Below are 20,857 nucleotides of genomic sequence, written 5' to 3'. Positions count from 1 at the left end.
GGGGGAAAGGGGAAGTTGACTAAGCTTTTGAAGCAGTAGCATTAGGGAAAAAAAAATCACAGCTTATAACTAAGTTTAAGAATAGGTTTTCTCTGTTTATTCTAGTATAATTGTGCTATATACACTCTCCTTTAAAAATATAAATATTGATGACATGTTATACTTTTCCTGTACAATAAATTGTGATGTTTTGAAAAAATATATATTTCTCTAAAGGACTTCGAAATTGAATTTAACTAACATGGAAATTTAGTTCATGATCTGTGACCATCCAGAACACTCAGAATTTCTCTTCTGTGGTAGGCTACACCTGATAGATCTAGAAAATTCATTAATTTATCCATCCATGCATGCATCTATACATTCAACTGAATACAGGCATGGCTAGGTATTAGAGATATGGAAGTAACACATACTTCAGTATACCAAAATAAATTTCCTAAATAACTGGTTTCAGGAAATAAGGTCGCTGTTCATCTAGTTCCTTCTCAGTACTTCCTACTCAGTATTCAGTACTCCTGGGAATATATAAGTATAAACTATAAATATAAAAGGACTTTTTTGTTTAATTGACTAGCATCTTTTTTTTGTGTAACAGTAGTCTGCTTTTGCCTTGGTGTAGGAATTGTTCCCCCACAGAACTAAGTCTGGTGAGAATATCAAAGTGTCCCATGCTTATTCACTCAAGATATAGGCATACAACCCAAAGTATACTGAATACTTTCTCTGGAATATGTCTCTTGAACAGAGGGCTCAAATGCCTGAAAATTTTGGAGCTGAACTACTGGCCTGTGTTTTCTACAAAATTTTTTCATCAGTTTCTACTAGCTAGACCACTGGGACTGCCTTGGTTTTGTGCTTTGAGCCTAATTCTTAAGTTTTCCTTTTAGTTCATCTGTATAGAAATTCCCCTTCTGTAGATGACCAGAGTCAATACCCAACAATGAAAGTAGTTTAAGAAATACAATGTGATGGTAACTATTCCACAAAACTGCCTTAATAACAATTTAATTTATATCGAAGAATGTCATTTAATAAATAACTCATACTTCTTAAATTGTCCATTAATGACTATTTGTCTTTCTCTTCTTCAACCACAGAACTTAAAAATCAAACTATTTTCCTCTCTCTAAGAATCTCATTTGTGAACATTTCCTCCGGTCTTTGTTTATTGTTTATTTATTTATTTATTTATTTCATTTCAGTGTTCCAGAATTCATTGTTTATGCACCACACCCAGAGTTCCATGCAATATGTACCCTCCATAATATGCACCACCAAGCTCACCCAACCCCCTTCAACTCATACAATACTGCTGTTTTCTACCATACATGTTTAGTTTTATGCTTGACTTCTTGAACTGGTGTGAAATCTATGCGATGATAGATATCTAGGGAAATTGAAAAGAAAAAACACAGTTCATGTTTTCTTGCTGTCTTGTTCTCTGTTTTTGTTTGTTTGTTTTGCTTTGTTTTGTTTGGGGCCTGCTTCCCCTCACCCAAATAAATTTTAAAAGAATATTTAAAATCCTGGAATATCACCTATCCGGTTGAGTGTAGACAGAAGAGAAGGTAGTTTTGTTTCTTCCAATATGATGAAATAACACTAAATATGATGTTTGTGTCTGTCTTTCATCTAATAAATGTCTTTAAGAAAATTAAAATCTGTAAGATTCACTTATTATCTATAAACTGGGGCAAATAATAGCAGAAGTTTACCGAAGGAGTAGTGAGGTTTTATATATACATGGCACCAGTCAAAGTGGCTCAGAGTCCAAGCCACAGTAAGCATAGCCTTTCAGCCCACAGTAGATGCTCTGCTAAAGATCAGGAACAGGAGGGTTAATGTGAGAAAAGGTAAATGAAGTCAAAGATAGGGAAGTGACTATTCTTTCAGGAATCAAGCATAGTAGCAAGGTGGCTTTCATGCTAATAATCAGGAAGGCTGGGGCACCTGGGTGACTCAGTGGGTTAAGCTTCTGCCTTTGGCTCAGGTCTTGGTTTCAGGGTCCTGGGATGGAGCCCCGTGTTGGGCTCTCTGCTCTGCGGGGAGCCTGCTTCCTCCTCTCTCTCTCTCTGCCTGCCTTTCTGCCTACTTGTGCTCGCTCTCTGTCAGATAAATAAATAAAAATCTTTTAAAAAATCAGAAAGGCTTTTGCTGGATACTCTCTTTTCCAGAAAAAGAAATGTTAATCTTTAAGGTCTTGAGCAACAGAAATGGAAATGATTAAATGAAGACAACATCCTTCTAATCAACTGAAAAAGAGAAAGAACACAAAGAGGTGGGAAAGCGGAGCCCAAACAAGGGAAATAGAATGACAAGAATTACTTCACACAATTCTCCAGGAAGACCAGGAATTCCACATGTAATACATCTCTCCATAAACCTTTTCTTTCTCCTTTCAAGAGCAAACGTGGATGGGCAGGGTGAGATGGGGAGAAAGAAACAGCGCCAAAGCCTGTGAAGCTCCTGATGTGTTTTCCATTACAAATGCCCTGAAATTTACCCACTTGTCAACATTTATATCAGTGTCTTTTCACAAAAAGAAACACCAAAAACTAAACTCCTTTGCAGTGTATTCTGGCTTTTCCATTGACTATTGAGAACTATCACTAAAGAAAACAAACCTGACAGTGAAGCTCATTATTGTTCATTAGTATGCATTTCATGAGAGATGATCTCAGTTTATCTAAGCTCTTTCTTCTGAACCTTCTTTCCAATGGGATAGGCAGTTAATTTACTCTGCAAGTCTGAGTAATCATTTTAAAAACACCAGGGACTTCAAATGTCATATCTAAATCTAAAGCAATTTTAAATGGCAAGCCAGAAGTTCTATCAAATCCAAATATCACCTGGATACACATTTGGGATCAATAGCTTCAGACCTTTTTGCTATACATTTATATAAATATCTGAGTAGCAACTGCTTAATTATCACAAATTTTTGTCAGTGAGAAATAATCGGAAGAGAGTACAAATGAACAATAGTTACACTGTAGCTTCATCACAGTAGGCTTTAATGGAATTATTTTTAAAATGAAGACCATTAATTTATGTAGTTGAAACTTAAGAGCATCAAAATAAGTGTAATAGATTTAGATACTACTATTGGATTTAGATACTTCTATTTATACAATTCAGAAGCGGAAACTAGGGAGAAGACAAACATAAAAATAAATTGCCTGCATTAATAATATTACATTACACAAATTTGGGGGGTAGGAGTTTGAGGCATGTCAAAAAGCTAAAAATGTTAATTAGAAATTATTTTGCTCACTTACTGTCTTTCAGAGAGGGTTAATAACAGACATTACCTTGTTCCAAGCCAAGGAGTTGATAGCAGAGACCAGACATTCAGACTCAGAATCCAGTAGTCTTACCACTTGTGAATTGAATCAAATTCTTTAACTTCAAATGGACCTTTCATTCAATTAGATAAGATGGGGATCTTTGGTCTGCAAGGCAGGGGCTGCATATATCCTTAGTCATTCACAGGACTTCTGGACCTGCTGCTTAAATACCAACTCCTCATTTTAGCTTTGATACCTGTAAAAGTAATCCTGCCTCAAACTCACTTAAAAAGTGTGCTAAGTTCATAAATTATTTTTATTCTTATTATATTAAATACTCCTTATAACTGCACTATGAGGAAAGCAAGGAAGATTATCATTCCTGTTTCACTGAAGTTAAGTGATCTTCCCCATGTTGCAAAGAAACCAAGTTTCCCATCTCTAATTCTGTGGTGTTTTCCAAAACCCCAAACTGCTGCAGGGACATCAAGATGGATGACCTGCTGCCACCAAGCTGACACAGAGCCTCTCTACCTCCACAAACTGGCACAGATGACAGAGAAGTTGGCAGCCTGAAATATACAGTGCCTTCTCTAAAGAATATAAACTGAATTACATAATAAATTACACATTCATTTAAAATCTCATTAAAGTGTTTTGAATAATTTTGCTATTTCCAAAGAATATCAGTTTTAGCTGAGGAAAGAAAAGCAGAGAGATGATAAGAGTAATAGAGTCTGGCTCTTGGGCTCTGTGTCAGGCAAATTCATCATAGAAGAATCAGATATACTCCTTCTCCCTTTAAGGTCTCTTTATCCATCAAATGAAGCTAATCAAACTTGACTAATAACTTCATTCTCAAAGCACATTGATGAAGAATGGCAGACATCAACAAAGAGTCGGAGAGAACACATGTTGCTTTTTTCCTGCAAAATAGGTGTCTGTACTGTGTAAACCATATTCTCAGTAACTTGTCTTTCAGAAAAACTGCAATTTTATTTTTTAATGCAATCAGATTCATAACACATTTTACCTTATTTTTTAAGATCCTAAAAGTATATTTCTAACATATCAGCTAAAACTTGAAAATATGTATTGTTCTATAAAAAGAATTCCAATTTTCTATTGATTTTGACTATTCCAGAAAGGCTGCTTCTGCATTTATTATGAAACAAAAATTGTCAGGGGGCTTCTGTGTCATATATTGTAATCTTCACTGAGCTCTTCCTTCTGAGAGATAAGCTTATCTCAACTCAAACCTCAAAATAAAGGGAGAAGATAATTTGGGTAAAAAGAACAAGAATATGAATACATGTGATCTGCCAGATCTCCTTGATTTTTTATTTTTATTTTTCAAGTAATCTCTACACCCAACATGGGGTTCAAATTTACAACCCCGAGATTAAGGATTTCATGCCCTACTGACTGAGCCAGCCAGGTGCTCCTAAAAGGACAGGTTTTTTTTTTTTTTAAGATTTTATTTATTTTTTTGAGAGAGAGAGAAAGAGAGAGAGCATGAGAGCTGAGAAGGTCAAAAGGAGAAGTGGACTCCCCATGGAGCTGGGAGCCTGATGTAGAACTGGATCCTAGGACTCCAGGATCATGACCTGAGCAGAAGGCAGTTGCTTAACCAACTGAGCCACCCAGGTGCCCATTTTTTTCTTTCTTTCTTTCTTTCTTTCTTTCTTTCTTTCTTTCTTTCTTTCTTTCTTTCTTTTTCTTTCTTTCTCTTTCTTTCTTTTTCTTTCTTTTCTTCCTTCCTTCCTTTCTTCCTTCCTTCCTTCCTTTCCTTCTTTCTTTTTCTTTCTTTCTTTCTCTCTCTTTCTTTCTTTCCTTCTTTCTTTCTTTTTTTCTTTCTTTCTTTTAATGTAGTCTCTACACCCAGTGTGGGGCTAGAACTCACAACCCTGAGGTCAAGAGTCCAATGCTCTATTGACTGAGTCAGCCAGGAACCCCTCCTTGATTTTCAATGTAAGATTTATTATATGTCAGGTTTTTCTAAAGCAGCATCCTCCCCAAGAGTCTATTGGCAGAAGTTATTAAAAAAAAAAAAAAACTAAGTACATTGTTTCAAAGATGCCATTTATTATGAATATAAGACTTGCTGAGGTTGGGTCACCTTATTTATATTTCAATATACATTTGATCTTTATTGTATTAATTTGGAAATATCATTATATAAGAGTTTTTCTTTCTTTCTCTTTTTCTTTTTCTTTTTCTGTCTTTCTTTCTTTCTTTCTTTCTTTCTTTCTTTCTTTTTTTTTAAAGTTCTTCAATAGACTCCTGATACTTATTATTGAGCACCCAACAAATTCTCAGTAGGATAAAGGAATGACTGAATAAAATCTTTTCATTTTTTTCTTAAAGAAGTCCCTTCTCACTCTGAGGGAAAAAATATGTTTTATGTCTCATTATATTTGCTTTCCCAAATAAATAAATACAAGTTATTTCATAGGTCCAGATGTCTGGATTTATGTTAGTGAGTGGACTCTAAAGACACTATAGTTTTTCTGTTTCTTATTTCTAAAATTAGTAAAACAATACACTGTTTCAAGTCCATCAGGTATATTTCAGATACACAACAAAGGCCCAAAATACATGTAGAATTAATTCATCTCTAGGATCCATGGCAACATGGAAAAACATAGTTAAAAACAGTGCCATATTTAACAATATCCTCAGATATGAATCAACTTGAGTTTTAAGATGACACTTTTTAAAAAGAACTCATTTATTTCAAATCTCCCTTTATTCAAAAGCAAATTTATGAAAACAGATGTTTCCCCTCAGCATTGCCTTTTTTTTTTTAAATCCGTTAACTCCTTATGACCCAGTGCAGGGGATACATTATATCACCGGTAAATTCAAGTAGACTCCAAAATCAAATAAGGAGATTAGAGACCAAAACAAATTGCCAAACAGGGCATGTCACAGTGTTCCGTCAGCCTGCGATGGTGATAAAGCATATACTTGTCAACAAATAAATATTCAGACCTTTCTTACATCTGTAAAATGAGACAGGCATACCTTGTTCTCTCAGCTCTGTGTTCTCTCTACTCAGAAATTTTTCTGGCCAAGCAAAGACCTGGGTTCAAAGTCAAAGCCATGAATAAATTGTGGACTCATTCTTTCTCAATATAGAGAGACATAGTCCTAAACTATAAAATGCTATGATAAGGTCTTTTTCAGGTCTTAGATTCTGTGAGTCAGTGAATTAGAAATTAGATATTTTGGAGATCTACTGAAAAATATACCTAAATGAACCATAGTTTAAAACCTCAAGAAAGGAGCACCTGGGTGGCTCAGCCCTTAGGCGTTTGCTTTCAGCTCACGTTATGTCCCCAGGGTCTTGGAATGGAGCCCCACATCAGGGTCCCTGTTCAATACTTCTCCTTCTCCCACTCCATCTGCTTGTATTCCCTCTCCTGCTGTCTCTCTCTCTGTGTCAAATAAATTAATAGTCTTTAAAATAAATAAATAAAACTGAAAAAAAAATCTAAAGAAATTGTTTGCTGGGCTCTCAAGATTTTGCACAATCTTACAAATACTATAGAATCTATGCAAGAAGATTTGACATTGGTCTTCCATGATTATTTCATATATATCACCTTTCCCAAGTGGAAAGTTCTGTTTTGTTTTTTTAACAAGAGCTGGAATTTCAGATTTTTAATAACTGTTCCAACAAAACTAGGTTATGTACTCTTAATAAGGACCACTAGCTGGGGAATGCTACTTTTTATTTTTTATTTTTTTTAATATTTTATTTTTTTATATGACAGATTTAGGGAGGTCACAAGTAGGCAGAGAGGCAGGCAGAGAAAGAGGGGGAAGCAGACTCCTGCTGAGCAGAGAGCCCAATACAGGGCTTGATTCCAGGACCCTGAGATCATGACCTGAGCCGAAGGGAGAGGCTTAACCCACTGAGCCCAGAAATGCTCCTTTTTAAAGATAATAAAAAACTAAAATCTTTCCATATGGCAGAATTTTCTCAGTGTTCTCGAATGGGCAGAATAATTTCTCCAGGCTAGCGATGTACTGATGCACCCAAGGAGCCAATACTTTAATAACAAAGGACCTGGCAGTCTAACTAATATTCTCATGTACATGGCCAGACTTAAGCAGTTGGGGGAAAGTTTTGGGTCCTGATCTTTTATAGATGAAACGTGATTAAAAAGTCTCCATCAGCTGTTTTTTGTTTGTTTGTTTGTTTTTTGTTGTTGTTATAAATCTTATTTATTAGTAGCTGCATTTGCTTGCTAGCATTTTCAGAAATGATTGTGTTTTACCCTATTAAATCCTTATCTTTAAAAAGGACATTTGTAATGTGCCTAAATCATTATAGGTTTCTTCCTAGTTCTCTTCTGAAAATCATTAAATCGATTGTGGGAGTTTAGATGTGATAATAGACATATTTATTCAAGTAAGTATTCTTGGATATCATGTTTTAAATTAGAAGAATTGAAATAAGGTCTACCAACTATCCCCTATAATATGTAATTTATTTGTTGACATCCAAAAATAATTATATAACATCCATTGTATTTATCATAACGAATATGCTTGCTCTCAAGAGGCTCACATAGCATGGGAAATGAAGAAAAATTTATAACAGTAAAATAAATGAAATGGCATGAAAATCCAAGGGAAGGATAAATATATTCTGCTATTTATAAATCACTGTACTATGGAGTCTTACTGAGAGCAATGTTTTCCACTTTATTTGTTACATTTCTTGTCTATAATAATTTTAGGATCAGCTAGTTGGTCCAAATCTGAAGAGAGGGTTTTTCGTTTGAATGGTAAAATCTTACTTTGACCACTAACTTTTCTAACAGCCCAAGTGTGGGAAAAGATTGAAATTAGAGCTTTCTATGTGGCCGTACTAAAAAAGAGAAATGCCCAGTGCAGAGACAAAAGCCCTGGGCTAGGCATCAGGAAACTTGGATTCTGCTCTACATCTGGCAATAAGTCAATCTTAGGTAAATTATTCCTTAACTTTTGGGGTTAGTAGCAGTTTATATTCCATAAAAGGAGTCCTACCAAGATTATCTTAAGGATACTTTGAGCTCTACAACTATGAAATATCTTCTCTAAGTCATAATACTCATGTTAAAAGGCCTATACCCTAAGTATAATTAATGATAGTATAATCAATATGTTTACTGAATGCCAGAAAATAAAACTCAATATGCTCAGTATTGTTAAGAGTTTCACCCCTAGACAAAAATTTTTACAGTAACTTTTACAGTGGGTAAGAAAATGTCATGGAGACCATGCCACTATTATCATCCAGTGTGAACTGGGATGTCCTATTTCTCCAAGAAGAATTAGAAGGAACCCATCCTCACAGAGCCTCATCTGCATTACCACCTTGTTTAGAAGAAAAACATCTCCTCAGGAAAAGAAGAGACTGAGTCCAATAGTCTGGACACTCAGAGGCTAAATCCTCTCTCTGCTCTCCCTACCAGCTGGGAGCTTCACAGATATTTGCACTTGACTGATGCATTAGGACAGCCCTGAAGAAGGACAAATTCAAGGTGCAACAACAGAATTGGAATTCTCTATAGAGGAAAAGTGCATGGCCAATGAATACCAGCCAGAAGGATCAAGAAGGAGTAATGGTTTTGTGCTCAGGAGAATGCTGACAGATAATGTCTGTCTCAGATGTCTTTGGAGAGTTCTTCCTAAATAATTCTATTTAATTTCTAAATAATAGTCATGTAGTAATTTGAAAGACTTACACCAGAGAGAGCTATAACACATGAGTACCCAAACATTTGCCCAAGCTTTGCTGGAAGACATTCAGGCAGATAAAAGGGTGAAATGTTTTCCTGTCACAAGAGCAACACAGGCTTCAGCACACTGGTAAGTATTTGCACCGCGAAAGCAAGGAGAAATCAGCCTGACAGACATTATGAAACCAAAATTGCTGGGATCGCATGTGGGCAAATGATCATTATTTGAAACTTAGCTGTTCAACTCAGGGCTATCAGAGGAGAGGAGTTCCTAATTCAGAGGCCAGTAGCATCTCACTAACAGTGAGAGATGACCAACACAGACATAAGCAACCTTGAATTTCATGGAATATTCACCAAGTAGAAATCTGTAGAACACTGGATTTCCTGCGTGTAAAGTAGAAGGAAGCTAAGGGTCATAGCAAAATGGGCATTAATATAAGTGAGGTTATATTAGTAGTAGTGAAGCATGATCCATTCAGATTATATAGCGATTAGAATAAATGGTAAGTGGCAAAGAAGAATTATCATACATTAGATACCTGAAAAAAGACTGTAGGTAAAGATGGCACTGGATCAAGAAACTTAAAAAAAAAAAAAAAAGTAGGAAATTGACAGGAAGAAAGAAAGGAGACATAATAAAAGTCTTAAATAAGTAAAGGCATGGACATGAAAAGCAGAAAAGACATTTGAGAATATCTGGAAGCCTCTTTGATTGTCAAAGCTCATGGATGGGATACATAGGGGTGGGAGTATGCCACTAGTGTCCAATGGATAAAGACCTGTGATTCTGCTCAACATCCTACAATGCATAGGACAGTCCTCCACAGTAAATAATTATCTGGCCCAAAATATCAGTAGTGCTGATGCTGGGAAATCTGGTGCTAATGCATTCCCTTCCACTGGTATAATATATTAGTAGATGAGGTGGCAGTTTTAACAATTACACTGCTACTGTACGTCAGGGTTCCCTGTGTACTACCAACCACCAAGGATGGCATCATGGTTACTAGCTCGGCAGTGAGTCGTTGTATCCAGCTTTAAGATACTACACCTTAGCCTACTTTCTCAGATCACTTTTGATATTAACAGTTTCACCTTGGGTTCCCTGGGACACATGCTCTGATACTGAGATTAGTATGCAGGCTTATTAGGAAGTGTTCCTGAAATCAGCCTCCTGGATGGGAAGGAAAGGAAGTAGGATTGAGCAGAGGGAGAAGATGAACTTTGATAGTCTCAACAGAGACAACAGCCAAAATGCTCAATTCTAAAGCTGGCATGAACATTCAGTTGTCCTGAGATGGATGTAAGGGAGGCAGAATTGATACTCAACTGTTGATTGGTTATTGAAAAAACACTATGCAAAGAAGGGCTCAGGACTTTGGGCTGGTTGACACTTTTCAGCCTAGGCAATCTCTTTAAGGTCTAGAGAATTTCTCCTGGCAGTATTTCCAGAAGTTGGAGGAGTAAGTGCAAATTTCTTGAAAGGACATCAAGGCTGTGAATCACTATATTTATTGCAGTCATTGTCTTAGGTACCTTAGTAAATAATGATGCTATTTCCCTTTATTTTTTTTTTTAAGATTTTATTTATTTGTTAGAGAGAGAGTGACCGAGAGAGAGAGAGATAGAGGCAGAGGGAGAAGCAGGCTCCCTACCAAGCAAGGAGCCCGATGTGGGACTCGATCCCAGGACACTGGGATCATGACCTGAGCCAAAGGCAGCCGCTTAACCAACTGAGCCACCCAGGCATCCCTACTATTTCCCTTTAAACTTGTTCTGAGACAAAGGAAAAATATTAAAACAACTTTTTTGATACCTAAGATGACATCATTGTTTTTCCTTAGTCTTTTTCCTTTATTAAAGGCAGATCCCGTTCAACACGCCTTTCCTGCCTTCTATTTACTTTTCTCTCTCTTCCTCAGGATAGGAAGGGGCCCACTTGGAGACTCCAGCTCTGTGCTGATTAGTCATGTATTTCTTTCCTTTTTTTTTTTTTTATGTGTAAGGCACTGTTTTAAGTGCTTTCTTTTTAATTTTTTATTTTTTATAAACATATATTTTTATCCCCAGGGGTACAGGTCTGTGAATCACCAGGTTTACACACTTCACAGCACTCACCCAAGCACATACCCTCCCCAATGTCCATAATCCCACCCCCTTCTCCCAAACCCCCTCCCCCCAGCAACCCTCAGTTGGTTTTGTGAGATTAAGAGTCACTTATGGTTTGTCTCCCTCCCAATCCCATCTTGTTTCATTGATTCTTCTCCTACCCACTTAAGCACCCATGTTGCATCACCACTTCCTCATATCAGGGAGATCATATGATAGTTGTCTTTCTCTGCTTGACTTATTTCGCTAAGCATGATACGCTCTAGTTCCATCCACGTTGTCGCAAATGGCAAGATTTCATTTCTTTTGATGGCTGCATAGTATTCCATTGTGTATATATACCACATCTTCTTGATCCATTCATCTGTTGATGGACATCTAGGTTCTTTCCATAGTTTGGCTACTGTGGACATTGCTGCTATAAACATTCAGGTGCACGAGCCACTTTGGATCACTACGTTTGTATCTTTAGGGTAAATACCCAATAGTGCAATTGCTGGGTCATAGGGCAGTTCTATTTTCAATATTTTGAGGAACCTCCATGCTGCTTTCCAGAGTGGCTGCACCAGCTTGCATTCCCACCAACAGTGTAGGAGGGTTCCCCTTTCTCCGCATCCTCGCCAGCATCTGTCATTTCCTGACTTGTTGATTTTAGCCATTCTGACTGGTGTGAGGTGATATCTCATTGTGGTTTTGATTTGTATTTCCCTGATGCCGAGTGATATGGAGCACTTTTTCATGTGTCTGTTGGCCATCTGGATGTCTTCTTTGCAGAAATGTCTGCTCATGTCCTCTGCCCATTTCTTGATTGGATTATTTGTTCTCTGGGTGTTGAGTTTGCTAAGTTCTTTATAGATTCTGGACACTAGTCCTTTATCTGATATGTCATTTGCAAATATCTTCTCCCATTCGGTCAGTTGTCTTTTGATTTTGTGAACTGTTTCCTTTGCTGTGCAAAAGCTTTTGATCTTGATGAAATCCCAATAGTTCATTTTTTCCCTTGCTTCCCTTGCCTTTTGCGTTGTTCCTAGGAAGATGTTGCCGCGGCTGAGGTCGAAGAGGTTGCTGCCTGTGTTCTCCTCAAGGATTTTGATGGATTCCTTTTGCACATTGAGGTCCTTCATCCATTTTGAGTCTATTTTTGTGTGTGGTGTAAGGAAATGGTCCAATTTCATTTTTCTGCATGTGGCTGTCCAATTTTCCCAGTACCATTTATTGAAGAGGCTGTCTTTTTTCCATTGGACATTCTTTCCTGCTTTGTCAAAGTTTAGTTGACTGTAGAGTTGAGGGTCTATTTCTGGGCTCTCTATTCTGTTCCATTGATCTATGTGTCTGTTTTTGTGCCAGTACCATGCTGTCTTGATGATGACAGCTTTGTAATAGAGCTTGAAGTCCGGAATTGTGATGCCACCAACATTGGCTTTCTTTTTCAATATCCCTTTGGCTATTCGAGGTCTTTTCTGGTTCCATATAAATTTTAGCATTATTTGTTCCATTTCTTTGAAAAAGATGGATGGTACTTTGATAGGAATTGCATTAAATGTGTAGATTGCTTTAGGTAGCATAGACATTTTCACAATATTTATTCTTCCAATCCAGGAGCATGGAACATTTTTCCATTTCTTTGTGTCTTCCTCAATTTCTTTCATGAGTACTTTATAGTTTTCTGAGTATAGATTCTGTGTCTCTTTGGTTAGGTTTATTCCTAGGTATCTTATGGTTTTGGATGCAATTGTAAATGGGATTGACTCCTTAATTTCTCTTTCTTCTGTCTTGCTGTTGGTGTAGAGAAATGCAACTGATTTCTGTGCATTGATTTTATATCCTGACACTTTACTGAATTCCTGTATAAGTTCTAGCAGTTTTGGAGTGGAGTCTTTTGGGTTTTCCACATATAGTATCATATCATCTGTGAAGAGTGATAATTTGACTTCTTCTTTGCCGATTTGGATGCCTTTAATTTCCTTTTGTTGTCTGATTGCTGAGGCTAGGACCTCTAGTACTATGTTGAATAGCAGTGGTGATAATGGACATCCCTGCCGTGTTCCTGACCTTAGCGGAAAAGCTTTCAGTTTTTCTCCATTGAGAATGATATTTGCGGTGGGTTTTTCATAGATGGCTTTGATGATATTGAGGTATGTGCCCTCTATCCCTACACTTTGAAGAGTTTTGATCAGGAAGGGATGCGGTACTTTGTCAAATGCTTTTTCAGCATCTATTGAGAGTATCATATGGTTCTTGTTCTTTCTTTTATTGATGTGTTGGATCACATTGACTGATTTGCAGATGTTGAACCAACCTTGCAGCTCTGGAATAAATCCCACTTGGTCGTGGTGAATAATCCTTTTAATGTACTGTTGAATCCTATTGGCTAGTATTTTGTTGAGTATTTTCGCATCTGTGTTCATCAAGGATATTGGTCTATAGCTCTCTTTTTTGGTGGGATCCTTGTCTGGTTTTGGATCAAGATGATGCTGGCCTCATAAAATGAGTTTGGAAGTTTTCCTTCCATTTCTATTTTTTGGAACAGTTTCAGGAGAATAGGAATTAGTTCTTCTTTAAATGTTTGGTAGAATTCCCCCGGGAAGCCGTCTGGCCCTGGGCTTTTGTTTGTTTGGAGATTTTTAATGACTGTTTCAATCTCCTTACTGGTTATGGGTCTGTTCAGGCTTTCTATTTCTTCCTGGTTCAGTTCTGGTAGTTTATATGTTTCTAGGAATGCATCCATTTCTTCCAGATTGTCAAATTTATTGGTGTAGAGTTGCTCATAGTATGTTCTTATAATAGTTTGTATTTCTTTGGTGTTAGTTGTGATCTCTCCTCTTTCATTCATGATTTTATTTATTTGGGTCCTTTCTCTTTTCTTTTTGATAAGTCGGGCCAGGGGTTTATCAATTTTATTAATTCTTTCAAAGAACCAGCTCCTAGTTTTGTTGATTTGTTCTATTGTTTTTTTGGTTTCTATTTCATTGATTTCTGCTCTGATCTTTATGATTTCTCTTCTCCTGCTGGGCTTAGGGTTTCTTTCTTGTTCTTTCTCCAGCTCCTTTAGGTGTAGGGTTAGGTTGTATACCTGAGACCTTTCTTGTTTCTTGAGAAAGGCTTGTACCGCTATATATTTTCCTCTCAGGACTGCCTTTGTTGTGTCCCACAGATTTTGAGCTGTTGTATTTTCATTATCATTTGTTTCCATGATTTTTTTCAATTCTTCTTTAATTTCCGGGTTGACCCATTCATTCTTTAGAAGGATGCTGTTTAGTCTCCATGTACTTGGGTCCTTTCCAAACTTCCTTTTGTGGTTGAGTTCTAGCTTTAGAGCATTGTGGTCTGAAAATATGCAGGGAATGATCCCAATCTTTTGATACCAGTTGAGTCCTGATTTAGGACCGAGGATGTGATCTATTCTGGAGAATGTTCCATGTGCACTAGGGAAGAATGTGTTCTGTTGCTTGGGGATGAAATATTCTGAATATATCTGTGATGTCCATCTGGTCCAGTGTGTTGTTTAAGGCCTTTATTTCCTTGCTGATCTTTAACTTGGATGATCTGTCCATTTCAGTGAGGGGAGTGTTAAAGTCCCCTACTATTATTGTATTATTGTTGATGTGTTTCTTTGATTTTGTTATTAATTGGTTTATATAGTTGGCTGCTCCCACGTTGGTGGCATAGATATTTAAAATTGTTAAATCTTCTGTTGGACAGACCTTTGAGTATGATATAGTGTCCTTCCTCATCTCTTATTATAGTCTTTGGCTTAAAATCTAATTGATCTGATATAAGGATTGCCACTCCTGCTTTCTTCTGATGACCATTAGCATGGTAAATTATTTTCCACCTTCTCACTTTAAATCTGGAGGTGTCTTCGGGCTTAAAATGGGTTTCTTGGAGGCAACATATAGATGGATTTTGTTTTTTTATCCATTCTGATACCCTGTGTCTTTTGACAGGGGCATTTAGCCCATTAACATTCAGGGTAACTATTGAGAGATATAAATTTAGTGCCATTGTATTGCCTGTAAGGTGACTGTTACTGTATATGGTCTGTGTTCCTTTCTGATCTACCACTTGTAGGCTCTCTCTTTGCTTAGAGGACCCCTTTCAAGATTTCCTGTAGAGCTGGTTTGGTGTTTGCAAATTCTTTCAGTTTTTGTTTGTCCTGGAAGATTTTAATCTCTCCTTCTATTTTCAATGATAGCCTAGCTGGATATAGTATTCTTGGCTGCATGTTTTTCTCGTTTAGTGCTCTGAAAATATCATGCCAGCTCTTTCTGGCCTGCCAGGTCTCTGTGGATAAGTCAGCTGCCAATCTAATATGTTTACCATTGTATGTTACAGACTTCTTTTCCCGGGCTGCTTTCAGGATTTTCTCTTTGTCACTGAGACTTGTAAATTTTACTATTAGGTTACGGGGTGTGGGCCTATTCTTATTGATTTTGAGGGGTGTTCTCTGAACCTCCTGAATTTTGATGCTCGTTCCCTTTGCCATATTGGGGAAATTCTCCCCAATAATTTTCTCCAGTATACCTTCTGCTCCCCTCTCTCTTTCTTCTTCTTCTGGAATCCCAATTATTCTAATGTTGTTTCGTCTTATGGTGTCACTTATCTCTCGAATTCTCCCCTCGTGGTCCAGTGGCTGTTTGTCCCTCTTTTGCTCAGCTTCTTTATTCTCTGTCATTTGGTCTTCTATATCACTAATTCTTTCTTCTGCCTCATTTATCCTAGCAGTGAGAGCCTCCATTTTTGATTGCACCTCATTAATAGCTTTTTTGATTTCAACTTGGTTAGATTTTAGTTCTTTTATTTCTTCAGAAAGGGCTTTTATATCTCTCGAGAGGGTTTCTCTCATATCTTCCATGCCTTTTTCGAGCCCAGCTAGAACCTTGAGAATTGTCATTCTGAACTCTAGATCTGACATATTACCAATGTCTGTATTGATTAGGTCCCTAGCCTTCGGTACTGTCTTTTGTTCTTTTTTTTGTGTTGAATTTTTCCGTCTTGTCATTTTGTCCAGATAAGGGTATATGAAGGGGTAAGTAAAATACTAAAAGGTTGGCAACAACCCCAGGAAAATATGCTTTAACCAAATTAGAAGAGATCCAAAATCGTGAGGGGGAAGAAAGGGGATAAAAAGAGGTTCAAAAAGGAAGAAAGAAAAAAAAACGAAAAAAGAAAAAAAAGAAAAGAAAAGAATTTAAAAAAAGAAAACACCTAAGAAAAATGTAAAAAAGAAAAAATATGTATATTAGATAAACTAGTAAAAAATCATTAAAAAAGAAACAGTTAACAGTTAATAAAAAAAAAATTTTACCCGAAGGCGAGAAAAAAACAACAAAAAATGAAAAAGAAAAAAATTAAATTAACTGCAAGACCAAAAAAAAAAATCACAGGTAAAAAGCCATGAGTTCCGTGCTTGGCTTCTCCTCCTCTGGAATTCTGCTGTTCTCCTTGGTATTGAAACCGCACTCCTTGGTAGGTGAACTTGGTCTCGGCTGGATTTCCTGTTGATCTTCTGGGGGAGGGGCCTGTTGTAGTGATTCTCAAGTGTCTTTGCCCCAGGCGGAATTACACCGCCCTTACCAGGGGCCGGGGTGAGTAATCCGCTCGGGTTTGCTTTCAGGAGCTTTTGTTCCCTGAGCGCTTTCCGTAGAGTTCCGGAGGACGGGAATATAAATGGCGGCCTCCTGGTCTCCGGCCTGGAGGAGCCGAGAGCCCAGGGCCCCACTCCTCAGTGTGCCCTCAGAGAACAGCGCCCAGTTACTCCCGTCTGCCTGACCTCCGGCCGCGCTCCGAGCTCACCGAGCCTGCGACCGGTTCAAGGTAACACGGAGCTGCGAGCTTACTGTCGGCTCTGTCTCTGTAGCTGGCTTTCCGGTTCCAATACCTGCAAGCTCTGTGACACTCAGACACCCCCGATCCTTCTGTGACCCTGCAGGACCTGAGGCCACGCTGACCCCGCGTGGGCTTCGCTCCGGTTTAGCCTCTGGAGCGATGTCCCTCAGTGGAACAGACTTTTAAAAGTCCTGATTTTGTGCGCGGTTGCTCCGCCGCTTGCCGGGAGCCGGCCCCTCCCCCCGGGTCTATCTTCCCGTCGCTTTAGATTCACTTCTCCGCCGGTCCTACCTTTCAGAAAGTGGTTGTTTTTCTGTTTCCAGAATTGCTGTTCTTCTTGTCTTCGATCTGCCGGTGGATTTTCAGGTGTTTGCAATCTTTAGATAAGCTATCTAGCTGATCTCCGGCTAGCTGAAGTAGTCTCAGCCTGCTACTTCTCTGCCATCTTGACTCCTCCCTGTTTTAAGTGCTGAGTCATGTATTTCTGTTTCCATCTTTGAACCATATCTTTGGTTCAGAGTGACAAGCGGGTATCTCCAACTGTGTTGAGCTTTTTCATACTGGTGAAAGAAAGGAAGGAAGGAAGGAAGAAAGAAAGAGAGAGAAAGAAAGAGAGAAAGAAGAGAAGAGAAGAAGAGGAAGGAATGAAGGAAGACACAGGGTGCCTGGGTTAAGTGGCTGATATGCAGGCTCCCCACTAACCATGCTATTCTCCTCTTAAACATAAGCGATTTCACAGAACACAAATCCCAGAGAAGGGTACACCGAAACCATGATGGAATGAGAAAAAGCAAATTTACTTCATAATTTTATACAAGTGCAAAAAAAATAAGGCCAGTGTGCCACCTACAAAATGCCAAACTCTCCCTTTCTTGGTCTAAATTAATAACTGCTGCTGCTTTTCCCAGTCAGTTTTCTCAGTCTAGACTCCTTTCCATGTAGATAAGATTTATTAAGATACACAATCCTAGAATTATCCTGCTTTCCAATGTTGTGGAGAATAAAAAGCAGACTGGTGAGAAACCAAGGGCATGGGAGAAGTGGGAGAACTCAAGTTTATTTTAAGCCTCTGGACCCAAAAGAGCTCTTACTGGAAATTCTGGACCTAGGGCATGGGATTATGGAGGTGTTACATGGGATTTCAGGGGTCAGGTTACAAGGGTTAGTATGTTACCAGCAGACTGCTGGTAGCTGGGTTTAAACTGGATGGGGTGGGGCTGTTGCTTTAGGTGGAGAGCCTCTTTACAGAGGCTGGCTATCTCTCTCTCCTTTTTTCCATTTTACTTTCTCAGTGTTCCAAGTGTCATTGTTTATGCACCACACTCAGTGCTCCATGCAAAACGTGCCCTCCTTAATACCCACCACCAGGCTCACCTGACCCCCTCCCTCCTCCTCTATAAAATCTTCAGTTTGTATCTCTTGCTCCCATTGGGGCTTCTGGTTATTTCTACCTATTGTTAGTAACTTCCCATGTACTGGGGTCTGAGGGCCTGGGCCCTCTCTGGGTAATTTTCCTTTTAACTAAAACTCATACTTCTTCCAACTATTCCCCCAAATTCTCCTCCAAACCATACCCTAAACCCTATAATTTAAGATTCTTTCTACCACCATGGAAAATCATGGTGCGTATTCTCCTTCATAGTAATGAATAATAAAAAACAATTTGTTCAATAAAAATATGTTCCTGGTAGCCTTTGTCTGAAGAGGGCGGACAATGGGTAATTTCTTTATGTCTACTAATGCCCAAATCTAAACTGATAATACGTGTCCTTAGAAGAGAGACTTTTGTATGATAGAAAGACCAGTGAAATTAAATTAGAAATTCTGGCTTTATGTCATTTGTCCAGTATTTTGGCCAGTTGTTAATTTTCTCTCATTGTTAGTATCTTAATCTATTCAAGAGTATAATATTACATGGAGAATAATGTGGTTAATCCATTATTCACACAAGACTTATTGAGTCAGCTATATGCCAGATTTTGTTCTAAATATTTGTGATAACATGGAGGAAAAAATACATATGGATCTTCTTCCCCAAAGACTAAAATCTAATAGAAGAGACAGACATTACTTAATCACCAAAATCATGTGCAAAATTCCAGTTATGGTAGCTGGGTAGGTGAAGGAAAGACCAAAAAGGAATAAAACGTCTAATACAGAAACCCAACATGTTTATAGACTGTTTCCCTAAAAAGAAATCTGACCTGGTATCCAATGGGTAATTAGGAGTTTACTGATGAAATGAGGTAGTGAAGAGGACTTTATTACTGTGAGGGAATAAAACATCCAAAGACCATACAGTGGGAGGAATTTGAGAAAGAAAAAAAAATGCCATTGTTACTAAGGTTGAGAGCAAGGTGGTGGGATCCAAAATGATGTCTGAAGAGTAGACAGCAGGGGAGGAATATGTAGACTATGTTAAAATTTTTGACCTCTACTACAATAAGTTTTAGGAGTTTCAAGTCATTGTGGGATACATAGTAGGTATTCAATAAATTATTCCATTCTTTGTTATGCAATCTATGTTTTCCAATTCAATTCAGTTTTGGAATGTATGCAGCAGTTGATAATCACACAGCAAAGTCAACCTCTGAGAACACTACTTGGTAATGTTTCCACAAGCCTTTCCTCTGACTAATAAGGGCTTTTTGGTGTGTGGTTCAGCCAGAAAACCCCCAGCCATTGTATGCAAATGTTGAAATGGAATAATTTTCCTATCCATTCATGTTCATGAATTTAGAACAGTAAACTGGAATGAGTAATTTTATCCCTTACCATCTCACTCTAAATGTTATAGTTGATAAATTCAATATTAATACTCTGAATGTTTTCTGAAAATGAGCTTAGCATTCTGCCACTGATTCACTGCTGGAAAGAAATGCGTTGACCTTTAATGTGTATTTCAGATTCTCCTCTATTCTAGTAACTGTACAGATATCTACCATGAAGTCTTGGAAATGTGTACCACATGAAATGGCTGAAAAAAATCAACAATGAAATAATAGTCAGAGGACTGTCTACACAAGGAGAAAGGGTGTGGCTGGCATTTTTACCATATTCTCTTCCTTCCATCTTGACCATTTTTCATCAATTCAACTATGGTGTTTGCTGAGACAATTCTGCAATTCACTTTGGATCTCCTGTTCTTTTCCACAGCTGATTCGGTCTGTTACAGTAATATGATATGCTTTTTTTCAGAGTAGCAAAAAGTAGCTTAGATGTTTTGCTCTTAACGTTCACAGCTTGTTCTCTCAGGATCTTAAATGTATATTGCACGCAACAAAGACTAAACTGTGTTAGAGTTGGTTGCTCTTATTATTTTGTTAAGAAGAAAACTTGAATGTTCCAAGTCCTTCAAACTTCCCAGCTGTTTACCTACTGCCTTCTGTCTTCCTTTCTCTTTTTATGTTGCTAGTTATGAACTCATCAAAACAGTAAACATGAACTTACCAAAAATTATCTTTCCCATATACTTTAATATGAGCAACTAATACCTGTTATTTTTAACCTAGTATGTATCTTGGTAATTCCAAAAAGGTTGTGTGTCTGGAACTATCTAAATGGATTAGTGGTTCCTAAATCTGGGGGCATTACTCTAGGGTGAAACCTAGAGTGTTTTATGCTCCTGATGTGATTCTGATGTACAGAAAGTCATGGGAACCAATAGGCTGGAAGACTTTTAGGTTCCTTTCCAGTTCTAAGTTTTTATGATCTTAAACTCTTAGCCTATGATAAAGTTCATTTTAAGATGTAAAATTATTCTCTTACTGTGATATACCAGTTTGTGAGGTCCCTTTCAATGGGGGATTGCAAGCTTTTCTGGGTATTAAAGTATTTTGAAAGAAGTATCTCACAGTACTTATAAAGTATAAGTTTGAAAATAATAATTGG

The sequence above is a fragment of the Mustela putorius genome, unplaced genomic scaffold, assembly GCF_011764305.1.
Source record: "Mustela putorius furo isolate JIRA1106 unplaced genomic scaffold, ASM1176430v1.1 tig00003834_pilon_pilon_pilon, whole genome shotgun sequence".
Taxonomy (NCBI): Eukaryota; Metazoa; Chordata; class Mammalia; order Carnivora; family Mustelidae; genus Mustela; species Mustela putorius.
The sequence above is the reverse complement of the archived record's forward strand: the minus strand, read 5'-3'. Positions refer to the sequence as shown.